A 12,403-nucleotide genomic window follows, 5' to 3' on the forward strand; every position below is an offset into this window, starting at 1 on the left:
GAGGCTGTGTTTGACGATGACTGGAAAACACTTGAATTGCTATGTGAAACTTTGCGACCAGTTGAAATGATTCTGAAGGCTATAACCTCAGAAGATACAGACTTACTTAAAGCAGAGTCTTCAATAGAATTTCTGCTTGCTAAGCTTGATACAGCAGAAAACACATTTGCTTTAAAGTTTCATCAAAGCCTTTTGCAATGTTACAATGCAAGACGAAATTGCCAATCTGTGGCTTTTCTGAGCTATCTACACAACCCCAAAAAGTTTAGGAAAGAAGATTCAGGTTCAAGAACTTTTGATTTTCCACGTAAGCAAGTTTTGAAAAAACATGCTGAAGAGATTTATCAGAGATTATTTGCAAAACATTCCGAAGGAGTCTTGGCGTTGAATGAAGAAACTGAAAATAAACGAATTGTTCTTTTAGAAGAAAACAAAGACTCGTCTAGTTTCAATGTTGGAGATACACTCATGCGAGAGTATGATAGTGTAATAAAGAGATTAACTGAAGAGCCTTCAAAATATCCAAGTGAATTGGAAATCAGCAAAGAATTTAAAATTTTGGAAGCAACTAGCAGTAGAAGTGAAAAGCTGAAAAAAGTTTATAGAGCACTGTTGACCATTAAACCAACAAGTGTCCAATCTGAGAGTGTTTTCGATCAATGGTCTCTTTAACATGAAAATAAGGTCAAGTCTATCAGGAAAAATGCTTAATATACTGTGTTTTTCAAAGGATCATTTTCAGAAAAAAGCTGAGCAATAAATAGTAAAGTAATTTCCCCAAGCTGTTTTTTTTAACATTATTTTTATTTATTTATTATTATTTTTTTGTTTACTATACGAGAAGGTAGTTTTTATTCAAAGGATTTGAATACAATTTGTAATTTTGTATAATCTCAAGCTGGATACTTTTTTGGAGAATTTTAATTTTTTTATTTTTTTTACTATAAGAGGTGATAGATTTTGTTTAAAATAATTGATTACGATTTGTACAATCTACCCAAGATAAAATAAATACCTGTGTTATAAGCTTTTAATTATTTTCCCTAAGTTTGAGAAAATCGGTTTTAAAACCAGTTTTAAGAGTAAACTTCGTTAAACTCTGTTTTGAAATTTCTTGATTTTATGCAAGCATTAGTGTATATGCACTCTCCTATTACAATTCATAGTTACAGTGGACTATGTGATTGACATCATGGCAAGATCCAAACTTCCTTAGATTTCATCCAAGGGTACAGCACTAAAATGGTGTTTGTGGGCCAGCCACTAGTTAGTACACCGTACATTGATCCAGAAGCCTCTAGGAGGCTTCTGGGTTGGTGTACAGTGTATAATCTTGCTTCCTCTACTCCGCCAGATAGTGACTGGAGGGAGTCTGAATAGTGTGTATGGATTCGGGGGGGGGGGGACATTGACAAGGCCATATTATGCCAAGGATCTGGGTATATTCTTACCATGTGTACACCATATCCAAAAATTTTATTACTTCATACATCATGTTCCCCCCCCCACACACACACTTTTCTTACTATTGAATATCCCATGAATTGTCAAACTATTAGAGTAAGCTTATCTGCCAAAAGATCTAAACCTCCCAAACACTTCCTAGTCTGTTTTACAAATATACATGGGCTCAGTTTTAATCTCAACGATGTCCATTTCCACTTGCAGTCTGCCAAACCCCATGTACTTTTTCTGACAGAATCTCAGTTACTGCTTGATTCAACCACTGCTCATCTCAGTTGCCCAGATTATTCACTGTATGATTCCTTTCGTCTCAAAGATGGTACTTATGCATTTGTCCATTCCGATTTCCCTGTCAGAGACTTGGTACTTTGGAATCTCCTCCTTTTGACCTTCTTTGACTTAAAATCTCTCTACTTCATTCTGTCAAATTCATCTGTTGTCTCTACCGTTCTTCTAACTCCACTAATCACTTGGAGCTCTTTGACTTGCTCTCTTTGCAACTTGACTTTCTCCAGTTCAACTTTCCTAACAGTGAGATAATTTTCCTTGGTGATTTTAATGTTCACAACTCCAGCTGGCTTCCGTTTTTCTATTCACACCGACCCAGCTGGTCGAGATGCTGAGGCTTTCGCAATTACTAATGACCTCACACAGATTGTTCATTTATCTATCAGAATACCGAAGAATCTTAACCATACAGCCAATATGCTTGACCTTTTCCTCAAAAACAACCCTTCTAAGTACACGGTCAAAGCGAGTGGTCCTTTAGGCACCTCAGATCACAAGTTGGTGATTGTCTCTTCTCCAGTGGAGCCTTTATCTCATAGCTTTTCCCAATTTGTGTTGTTTGGCATTACAAGAATGCAAAATGGGATGACCTGCGATATTTCTTTTCTTCTTTTCCTTGGTTGGATTACTGTTTCAAAACTTCTGATGTCAACATTTGCTCAGATCGTTTTGCCCATCTCTTCTCCCACCTCCGTCAAAACCAGGTGGCTCTGTTGTCACTTTAGCCAAGGATAAAGCTGACCTGCTAGCATCCTATTTTTCTTCCAACTCATGTATTAATGATCTTGATAAAACACCTCCTACCATTCCCAACACACTCCATTCAATGCCTCCAGTGTTCTTCCATTAAAAGGATGTCACAAGGATTTTGACAAATCCTGATGCTAAGAAAGCTCCGGGTTCTGATGGTATTTCTCCACTTGTTCTCAAAACCTGTGCTCCTGAACTTATTCTTGTTCTTTGCCGCCTTTTTTCACTTTCTTATTCCAAAAGTGTTTTTCCTTTTGCTTGAAAATTTGCTCATATCCAGCCAGTTCCTAAAAAGGGTGACAAATCTCTCCCATCCAATTATCGTCTCATTGCAATTACTCCTACTATTTCTAAAGTAATGGAGAAATCAATTAACCGACAACTCTTAAACTATCTAGAATCCTTCCTTCTGATCAACGATCGCCAGTATGAATTCCGTCAGTGTTGATCCACTGGTGATATTCTGGCTTATGTCACCCATTTATGGACAAATTCAATGGAAAAGTTCGGTGAAACACAAGCAGTTGCTCTTGACATCTCAGAGGCTTTCGATCGTGTTTCAGATAAAGATCTTCTAAACAAGCTTCCATCTTATGGTTTCTCGACTGTTTTTTTCTAATTGGTTGTCCAGGTTTTTCTGACTGCTCACTGAGGGTGATGGTAGATGGCTCTCTGTCTTGTAACTTCTCCTCTAATGCTAGTGTCCCTCAAGGTTCAGTTCTTTCCCCCACTGTTTTCCTCTTGTATATTAATGACCTTCTTCCATTGACCGAAATCCTATCCATAGTTTTGCCGATGATAGCACATTGCATTCCACTTTCCAGTTTGAGAAACCTTGCCCTGCTCAATCAGCTTTAACCTCTCGAAGATCCACTACCAATTCCTTAAATGCTGATCTCCAGGTAATTCTCTAGTGGGGCAAAGATAACCTTAGTTTTTCAATCCTTCTAAAACTCAGTCCTGTCTTACATCTCGCAAAAAGGATTCTTCAACTCCTATACTTATTTTTGGTGACGCTCCGATTTCTAGGCAAAATGATATCTCTTTTGGAGATTACCCTGACTTCTAATCTCTCTCTTGGCACAAGCACGTTACAAATATTGCTTCCTCTGCATCTGAAAAACTTGGTTTTCTCTTTCGCCATTACTTTTCTTCCAAACATCTGTTCACTCTGTACAAATTGCAAATTCGCCCTACCATGGAATATTGTTCCCACATCTGAGGCGGTGCTCACAAAACTTCTCTCAGGCTTCTAGATTCCATTCAGAAGAGGGCAGTTATGTTAATTTATGACTCATCTCTAACAGAGTGTTTCCACTTGCTATCTCATAGATGTTACTGTTTCTGCTGTGTGCCTTTTCCACAGATACTTCCATGGGCACTGTTCTTCTAAATTGGCGTCTGTAATTCCCACTCTCTTTCAAAACAGTTCGAACACTTGCCGTCACCAGCTAACATCCATTTACTAACCAACTTTTCATGTTACTAAAAAAAAATAAATGCTGGCTCATACGGATTATTGATGTTCTGATTTTCGACACTACTGTAATAGATTAAAAAAAAAAAGTTAATATTTTATATTCATGTTTTCCAGCATGTTTATATAATTATTGAGAATTCTTGTTTGCATGATAATAAACAGATATTTCTGGAGTTTTCAGTTGAGAAATCAAAGAAAACACTTCTGCTGAAAGGTATTGTGAATTTAACCCAACCCGTTTAAGGACTGTCTTACTTCATCCTTCAAAATAAAGATAAATACAATGTACTGAGAGACACTATTTGTCTATATGCTCAAAAGTTTTTCTGTAATTTCCATATCACTGATTTTATGATCATCTGTAAAGATCAATGCAAAATACCCATTCAATTCACTAGCTGGTTTGTCAGTGGCTTTCTGACATCCAATATATAAGAAGGCATTCTACTTTTTTCTTTTCTTCAATGTATTTATATATGTAAAACTTCTTTTCCCCTTTCTTTAATAGTGAGTGTTTTTAGACTGTTTTTGTACTTGGCTCTTGCTAGCCAAACCATGTCTGTGGTGCTGCAATAAAAAAATAAAATAAAAAAAAAATCTATTTCAAATTAATGTTTTCAGAAGCTGATTTGCATGTTGTGTGAGCCGAAAAACTTTGAACTTTTAAATGCCCACTATTACCAATCTGAGTAATATATAAAAAGGCAATTCCTAAAGCCCATTATGTCGGAGAAACCAGAAAGAATTCATGGTGTCATTTGCTAGTAAAATCAGTGTTGCCTCCACTTGAACATAATACTTGGCTTCTAGGAACCTGCATGAGTAATGTGAAAGGATGTGATATAACTAAATCAGAAGGAATTGTAAACACATTAGGGGATACCTTTGCAGAATTTCCAACAATATTTTCATATGATTCACCCTTCCAAAAACCTAGCGCTTTTTTTTTTTTTTTTTTTTGATATGTGTGTGGCCCCTACCAAACTATGGCACTCCTTATTTATTGTGTGTAAATGACTGGCCTTACAGATAAAGGCCAGTCAGTGTAGTTGTATGTATATATATTTATATGTATTTTAGAGTGGTGTTGGGTTATGTTGATGTTCATTATTTATGACTAGTCACTTCACCTAGTCCACTCCAGCAAGTTGGAACAGACTAGTTACCATCCCTAGCACGTGGAGCTGGGGATGGTAACTAGTCTCTTGGTAACTAATTAGAGATCTATTATCTAGCACTAGTATAAATGTACCAGTATACCCAACTTATGATCTTAAAAGCAGCATAGCACCATACCATTTTTCAGCACAGACTAAAAAATATAAACTTAATTTTTGTATACAACTCAACATATATCATACAATTTACAGAGTTGCAGAAAATCCTAATGGAATTCATTATCAAATGATAAAGAAGTGATAAAGAAATTCTTTCCTGGTGAGATCTTACGTATTCATTTGCATTTATATAACAGGATCTACATTGTAGGCACCTACACTGAGTGTTGATGACATGATTATGCTTGCCTTTCCAAAATATGGGAAAGATACTGCAAACCCAAATCACTATGGGCCCCACTACCTATAATAAAAAAAAAGAACGATCTTAAAACGAATGTTAAACGATTGGTTAACATGATTTGTCGAGATGCTTAAACTGCTTACTCCAAGTCAGCATGGATTTCAGAAAAATAGATCAATTTTAGATACCACGATAAGATAGAAGCAAATATACATGACACCTTTCTTGGGTGTGATATACCTCAACAGTAAGAAGGCTTTTGATACAACCCTGAGATATGATATCCTGCATGATTTACATAACCCAGGAATGAAAGTCCATTTACCAAACTTCATTGCTAAAAATTAATTTTATTGCTCAAGATATTCCAGAGGCTGGTGAAACATACTTATAGAAATTACCCCAATATTTCATGTCACTCACAGAATATTATTATTATTATTATTATTATTAGCCATATGGTGCAAGGAAGCCTGAGGCTTATGCTGCACCAGGCAAAAAAAAAATAAAATTTCCATATTACCCTGAGAGAGAGAGAGAGAGTAGAAAGGAATCCCCAAGAAAGAGAAGAATGATGATATCCAGCTCAGGGCCCTGGGTGTGCCAAGCCCATATTCACCAGATGTGGTGCTATAAATGAAATTACATGGACCATCTGTAACAAATAGTGGATCTCAATACAAAAGTACTGCAGCAATATACTTCTGTAGAAAATGTGAGATGCATTCCTAAATTCATCCTAAATTACAAATAGGTAATTATGCAACTACTGAAATCAACTTCATCCTCACTAATAGAAGACATATCGTTAATGATGTTAGTCCTGAATAAGGTAAACGTTGGTAGTGATCACAGAATGGATGAACACGATATAGATGTAAGAAAAGAAAGGAAAAAACTAATTCGGGTAAATAATATGAAGGTCTTTGAGATAACAGAAGAGGAGAAAAAGCAGTACATACTGTAACTTAAGAACAAGTTTGATCTTCTGCAGACTGTTCAGGACCAAGATATCGATGAGGAATACTACAACTTTCTGAAAGTGATAAAGCCCAAGAAACCTATAGGGAAGAAGAAATCCAAAGAAGAAAAAATTTGTCAAGAAACACTTGGCATGATGGTAACACATACGAAATGACAAATGAAGAACAAGATAAACACTGACAAGGATAAAATTGAGTATACTGAGTTATGCAAATCCATTAGAAAAAGACTCAGACAGGGCATAAGAAGATTTAGAAAAGTAGAACAGGCATTAAGGGAAAACAAAAGACTTAAATCAGCAGCCATGAGCAGTAATATAGGACAGATGATACTGAAACTGAAGAATAGCGATGGTGTACTTATAAATAGCAGAGAAGGCATGATTCAAAAAGCAGAAGACTACAATAGAGAATTATACAAGGAGCGAGGGAATGAAGCCAGCAGTGGGGAAGATGGATCACAAATCAGTAACACATACGATACCTGATATCCTTCCTGATGAGGAATAATAAATCCTCGCATGTTGATTTTCTTCAACATGCGTTGAAGAATCAGAAAACCCAAGGGAAAGATGAAGTTACTGTACAGTTGTTAATTGGGAGGAAGAGACATGACACAGAAACTGGCAAGACTCTTCACAAAATGCATTAGAAAAGCCATGATGTCTAAGGAGTGGAATAATGCAATCATAGTTTTTCTGCATAAAAAAGGAGATAAACCAGAAATTAGAAATTATAGACCAATTGGCTCGTTATCCTACATGTACAAGTTGTTTACAAGGATCATTACTAACAGATCAGAAAGAATACTTGATGAGAATCAACCGAAAGAACAAGCTGGCTTTACTTAGGACAGGATTCTCAACTATAGATCACCTTCACGTAATATCACAGCTAATGTAGAACGCAAATGAATATAAAATACAATTATGCCAGGCATTTGTGGATTATGAAAAGGCATTTCACCCCGTACAGCATAAGGCAATGTTTTGGGCACTGAAAATACAAGGCATAGATACCTTGTATATTATGATTTTGAAGAAAATATATGAAAACGCTACCTCCTTTATTAGACTAGACAAAGACAGTAGCAAATTTAAAATTGAGAAAGGAGTTCGACAAGGAGAAGTTGTTTACTGCTGCCCTTGCAAAAGCTTTCAGATTGGACTGGTCGCAGAAAGAAGTCAATGTGAATGGAGAGTACCTAAACCATTTACAATTTGAAGATGATATTGTGGTTATAAGCCATGATACCAAAGAATTAGAGGAAAATCTTAATCAGTTATGCACAGTTAATAAGGATTTTGGACTAAAGATGAATATGGCTAAAACAAAAGTAATGATGAACAAGTGTGTCACTGAAGGGGACATAATAATTGAAGGAGCAGTAATTGAAAAGGCAGATTCATATGCTTATCTGGGTCAAGTCATTGACTGTAATAATGATAAATGGCTGGAAGTCAAGAGAAGAATAAATTTTGGATAGATAGCATTCAGGAAATACAGTCACATACTGTGGAGCAATAGCATTCAGGAAATACATCACATACTGAGGAGCAATATCCCAATTTGTCTGAAACGTAAAATAATGAACCAATGTATACTTCCCACCATGATTTATGGAAGTGAAACTTGGACACTCACCAAAAGAATGAAAGAGAAGCTGAGAACTACACAGCGAAGAATGGAAGGAATTATATTAGAAATCGGACTATTAGATAAGAAGAGAAACACATGGATTAGGCAGCAAACTCAAGTAAAGGACATTCTTATCAAAACTAAAGAACTAAAATGGTCTTGGGCAGGACGTGTAGCTCGAATACATGATGACAGATGGACTAAGAAAGTAACAGAATGGTACCCAAGAGGAGCTAGAAAAAAACCTGGAAGACAACGGCGGAGATGGATAGATGAAATTCATGAGTTTGTGGGTAGTAAATGGATGGCCACTGCTCAAAACAGAAGGAACTGGAAAGTTGCTGAAGAGGCCTTCATCCTGCAGTATATTGAAAATGGCTGATGGTAATTATGATGATGAATTATGCAACATCCCAGTTAAATCTAGTATCCGACTTCTCGACCTAATCGTGGATGATACACACAAAATATTTGTGTAATGTCACTTTAAAGAAATGAATATTCTCAGAGCAACTTTGTCATGAAATGAGGCACTGATAATTTTTCACTGCTGCCCATATGGACCAGCGTGGCAGATTATGGTCCATTTCCGTCAGCATGAATTGTTGAGGAGGCTTCTATCCTGCAGTGGGTTGATAATGGCTGCACTTTACCTTTTTTTTTTTTTTTTTTTTTTTTATTCCAAGCTTGCGGATAAAAGAAAACAAAAAAAACTGTCATTTTACATTTCTTTTCTCATGTAAAGCAAATATACTTCCATTCTAACTGTAATAAGATCTTGGTTTAATTGGAATCGCTATCTGCAACTCTGAAAGAAAATGTATTGAATGGCTAGTTCCTGTCCATTATATCCAACTAAGAGGTTACTTTCAGGATGAAAAATAAATATGAGCAGAACCATCCAAGATAATTCCATATCCCATTTACCATTGCAAACCATCTAACTTGACTGTAACGTGGATCTCACACAAAGAAAGAAGAAAAGCATTCACACAATTACATTCTATATACATACACATTTGCAAAGTTGCACTTGACCCTTTCCTCTTTAGTATTCCAAATGGCCTCCATAGCCGAGTGGTCAGGAGCGGGAGTGCAGTAGCATGCTCTTTGAGCAGACCAGGATTTACAACCCCTTACTGCTGAATACGGTCGATCTGTCAACCCGCACTGGACTAGCGTGGCAGATTATGGTCCATTTCTCTCAGCATGAATTGTTGAGGAGGCTTCCATCCTGCAGTAGATTGATAATGGCTGCACTTTACCTTTTTTTTTTTTTTTTTTTTATTCCACACTTGTGGATAAAAAAAAAAAAAAAAAAAACTGTCATTTTACTTTTCTTCTCTGATGTAAGGCAAATGTCCAAAATTCCCCTATTCCTAAATGCAAGTTATTTTATCCCCGGGTCACTGTTTGCTGTGCTCTTTTTGCATTTCTTTACTCATAGTTTCTCTTTTGTGAATTTTCCAACTACATGCATCTGTACAATGATGGTTCATAAAAAGGATGGATGAAGCAGTAGCCTACCAAATGATATAATTTTTCTGTCTCTCCCAGTGCAATTCAGTATATACTGCTGAACTGTTTGAAAAAAGCATCATCTTTACAGACTCTATAGGCACCATATATGTCTTTCAATCAAATCACTTTTCCTACCCACACCTATGGAAAATTCATTCCTGTTTATTTTGTTTTAGAAATAAACAGGAATTAATTGGACACTGTAAGATTACTAAAATATTTTATAATAACAAATGGCCTGATTAACCTTCCAATAACCCATCAGATGCTTTTTTGATTGGTTTTTTGTCAAACACAGAGCACTTTTTTTTCCCACATGTACTATCACTAGACCTGCTAACCCTTCAGGCAATTCTAGGAGACAAATCAAACATTAATGATGTCTTCATACTCCTGAACCATGGGGATACTCTAGCAGGGTCAATGAGACCCCATGAGTTTTTTAGAAAGGAAAAATTTATTAGAAGTAATGTTATAAATGGTGTGTAAAATTTATTTAATTTAAAGAACTTTTCTTTTAATAATTGGCTCACACCTTTGACCTTTTTTTAGTCACATGGGATGATTAGAAATTTTTGCCAGGAATAAAGGTTAAACTACCATACTCCATTAACCATATTTAATACAAACTTGATAATGTAAATAGCACACCAGTGATAATAGCAAAATTATAATAGGTGCATTATGTCCAGAGTAGCTTTAGCACTAAAAAGCCCCCACAAACAACATTATGCAAATGATACATTATATCTGTCAGCACCTAGATCAGTGTTCAGTGTATTTGTATGTCTAATTATCATAAGTGTAGGTGTCCAGCATTTGTCTTTTGAAGGCTAGCTGTTGTCCTCTATTAATCTACAATATCTGCCTCAACAAAAAAAATGCATGCCCCATTGTTAACTGTTTCCCTAGTATATGACTGCATTCAAATAATTTTATTGTAGCGTTAACTTACCACTAACATGGTGACCGTACTGTGAGTATGATTGGAAATTTATTGTATTATTATCAAAATATGGGAGGGAAACAACATTGTAGAGGAAGCCCAAAAAAGGTTTCTATAGTTATATGAAAGTTTACCCTGTTGGGTTAGTTTTGGTCCAAGTGAAGAGCAATCCCAGAGTTAAGTAAAAGGGAAGCGGATCCATATATAAATGAAAGATATTAATTTAAATAAAATAGACTTTTCCTCTTTAGTATTCCAAGCTTTGTTTAAAAAAAAAAAAAAAAAAGGTCATTTTACATTTCTTTTAGGCTGTTGGTCACTGTTGTGCTCTCTTTGCATTTCTTTACTCCTAATTTCTCTTTTCCAAATGTTGACTACTGGCCCAAGGAAAAATCCTGTATTTGGAGATAAAAATTAAACTCATATCTTTATTAACATCATCAATTTTTATTCCTACATATACAGGAATAAAAATTTATCATATAAATTTGAGTGATGCAGTCATATCATAGCATGAGTCTGACATGAGAAAACACAGCTTCTGGAAACAATGACAGAGTTAGCACCAAAAGTACACACTTGCTGTAGAGCCACGTAAAAAGACTTACACAAATATAAAATATATACTAAATAAGAACAGAAAAGGAACAGTCAAATCCCTCCAAGGTGATTTTTTATATGCCTTGGATCCAAATTATGCAAAACCTAGAGCTTGATTACAAAGCATGGTAAGAATCCTCTGTTTATAGTAAGACACCCCTGCCTTTACCACAGATTGACAGTAATAGCACTCATCTGAGAAACAAATTGTTTTTAAGATTAGGGAAGTTACTATCATTACCATTGGTTAAGTTACTGTCATTATGCTATTAGTTATAAGTTAATAGGTATAACTGAAGAATACTGGGTGAGCTCTAATGATCCTCATTTTCTGTTCATGGGAAGTAACAAGGTCCAGAGGCCTTTTTCAAGCCAGTCATAACTGATACTAGTTCCTCTAGATATATTGCAGTTTTATGCTTGTGCATAACCACAAATTTCAAAGTTTGTTTATGAACAAGGGCTTTTACTTTCATTTTCTCACAATTTTTTTATGAGACTTGTTTTTGTGAGTGAATTGGAAGAGGCAGACATACTGTGCTGCCACTTTATTAGGTACACCCCTGCTGTGCACACAAATAGTTTGGCCCACAATGTTGCAGTTCACATGACCACAGTTGTGGATATAAATACAGCAGAACAATCTTTCTAATATCAATTAAATGTACAAACCATAGCAAGAATGGGGAAAAGGAGTGATCTAATGGACTTCGAATGTGACATGTAGTAGGTGCAAGACGTGCTCGACAAAGCATCTCTGAAATGGCAGTTCTGAACTTTTCACGCACCACAGTTTCAAGGGTGTATCGGGAATGGTGCAACAAACAGAAAACATCCTCTCGACAGCACTCCTGTGGAAGAAAATCGCTTGTTGATGAGAGAGAGAGAGAGAGAGAGGTCAGAGGAGGATGGCTAGAATTGTGCAAGCAAACAGACTGGCCACAATGTCGCACATCACGTTAGAATACAACCTTGGTGTGCAGAACAAAATATCGCAACGGACCACTAGTCACACTTTGTCACGAATGAGCTACAACAGCCGACGGCCTTTTGTTATCATTGAAAAACAAGAGAGCATACCTCTTGTGGGCACAGCAACACCAGCACTGGACTATCGAGGGTTGGAAAACAGTTGATTGGTCTGATGAGTCAAAGTTCCTGGTGCATCAAGTTGACAGTTTTCCCTCAGTCAGATGGTTACTTCCAGCAGGA

The 12,403-nt window shown here is 36.2% G+C and overlaps 1 protein-coding gene across 2 annotated transcripts in view; it reads left to right on the top strand.

Moving 5' to 3' along the window:
* LOC150083116 (uncharacterized) overlaps nucleotides 1-12,403 on the top strand; it is a 178,189-nt gene that overhangs the window by 51,026 nt on the left and 114,760 nt on the right. The gene's annotated exons all lie outside the window — the stretch shown is intronic.

This window comes from Mastigoproctus giganteus, chromosome 7 (genome assembly GCF_048544385.1).
Source record: "Mastigoproctus giganteus isolate SK-2022 chromosome 7, ASM4854438v1, whole genome shotgun sequence".
NCBI lineage: Eukaryota > Metazoa > Arthropoda > Arachnida > Uropygi > Thelyphonidae > Mastigoproctus > Mastigoproctus giganteus.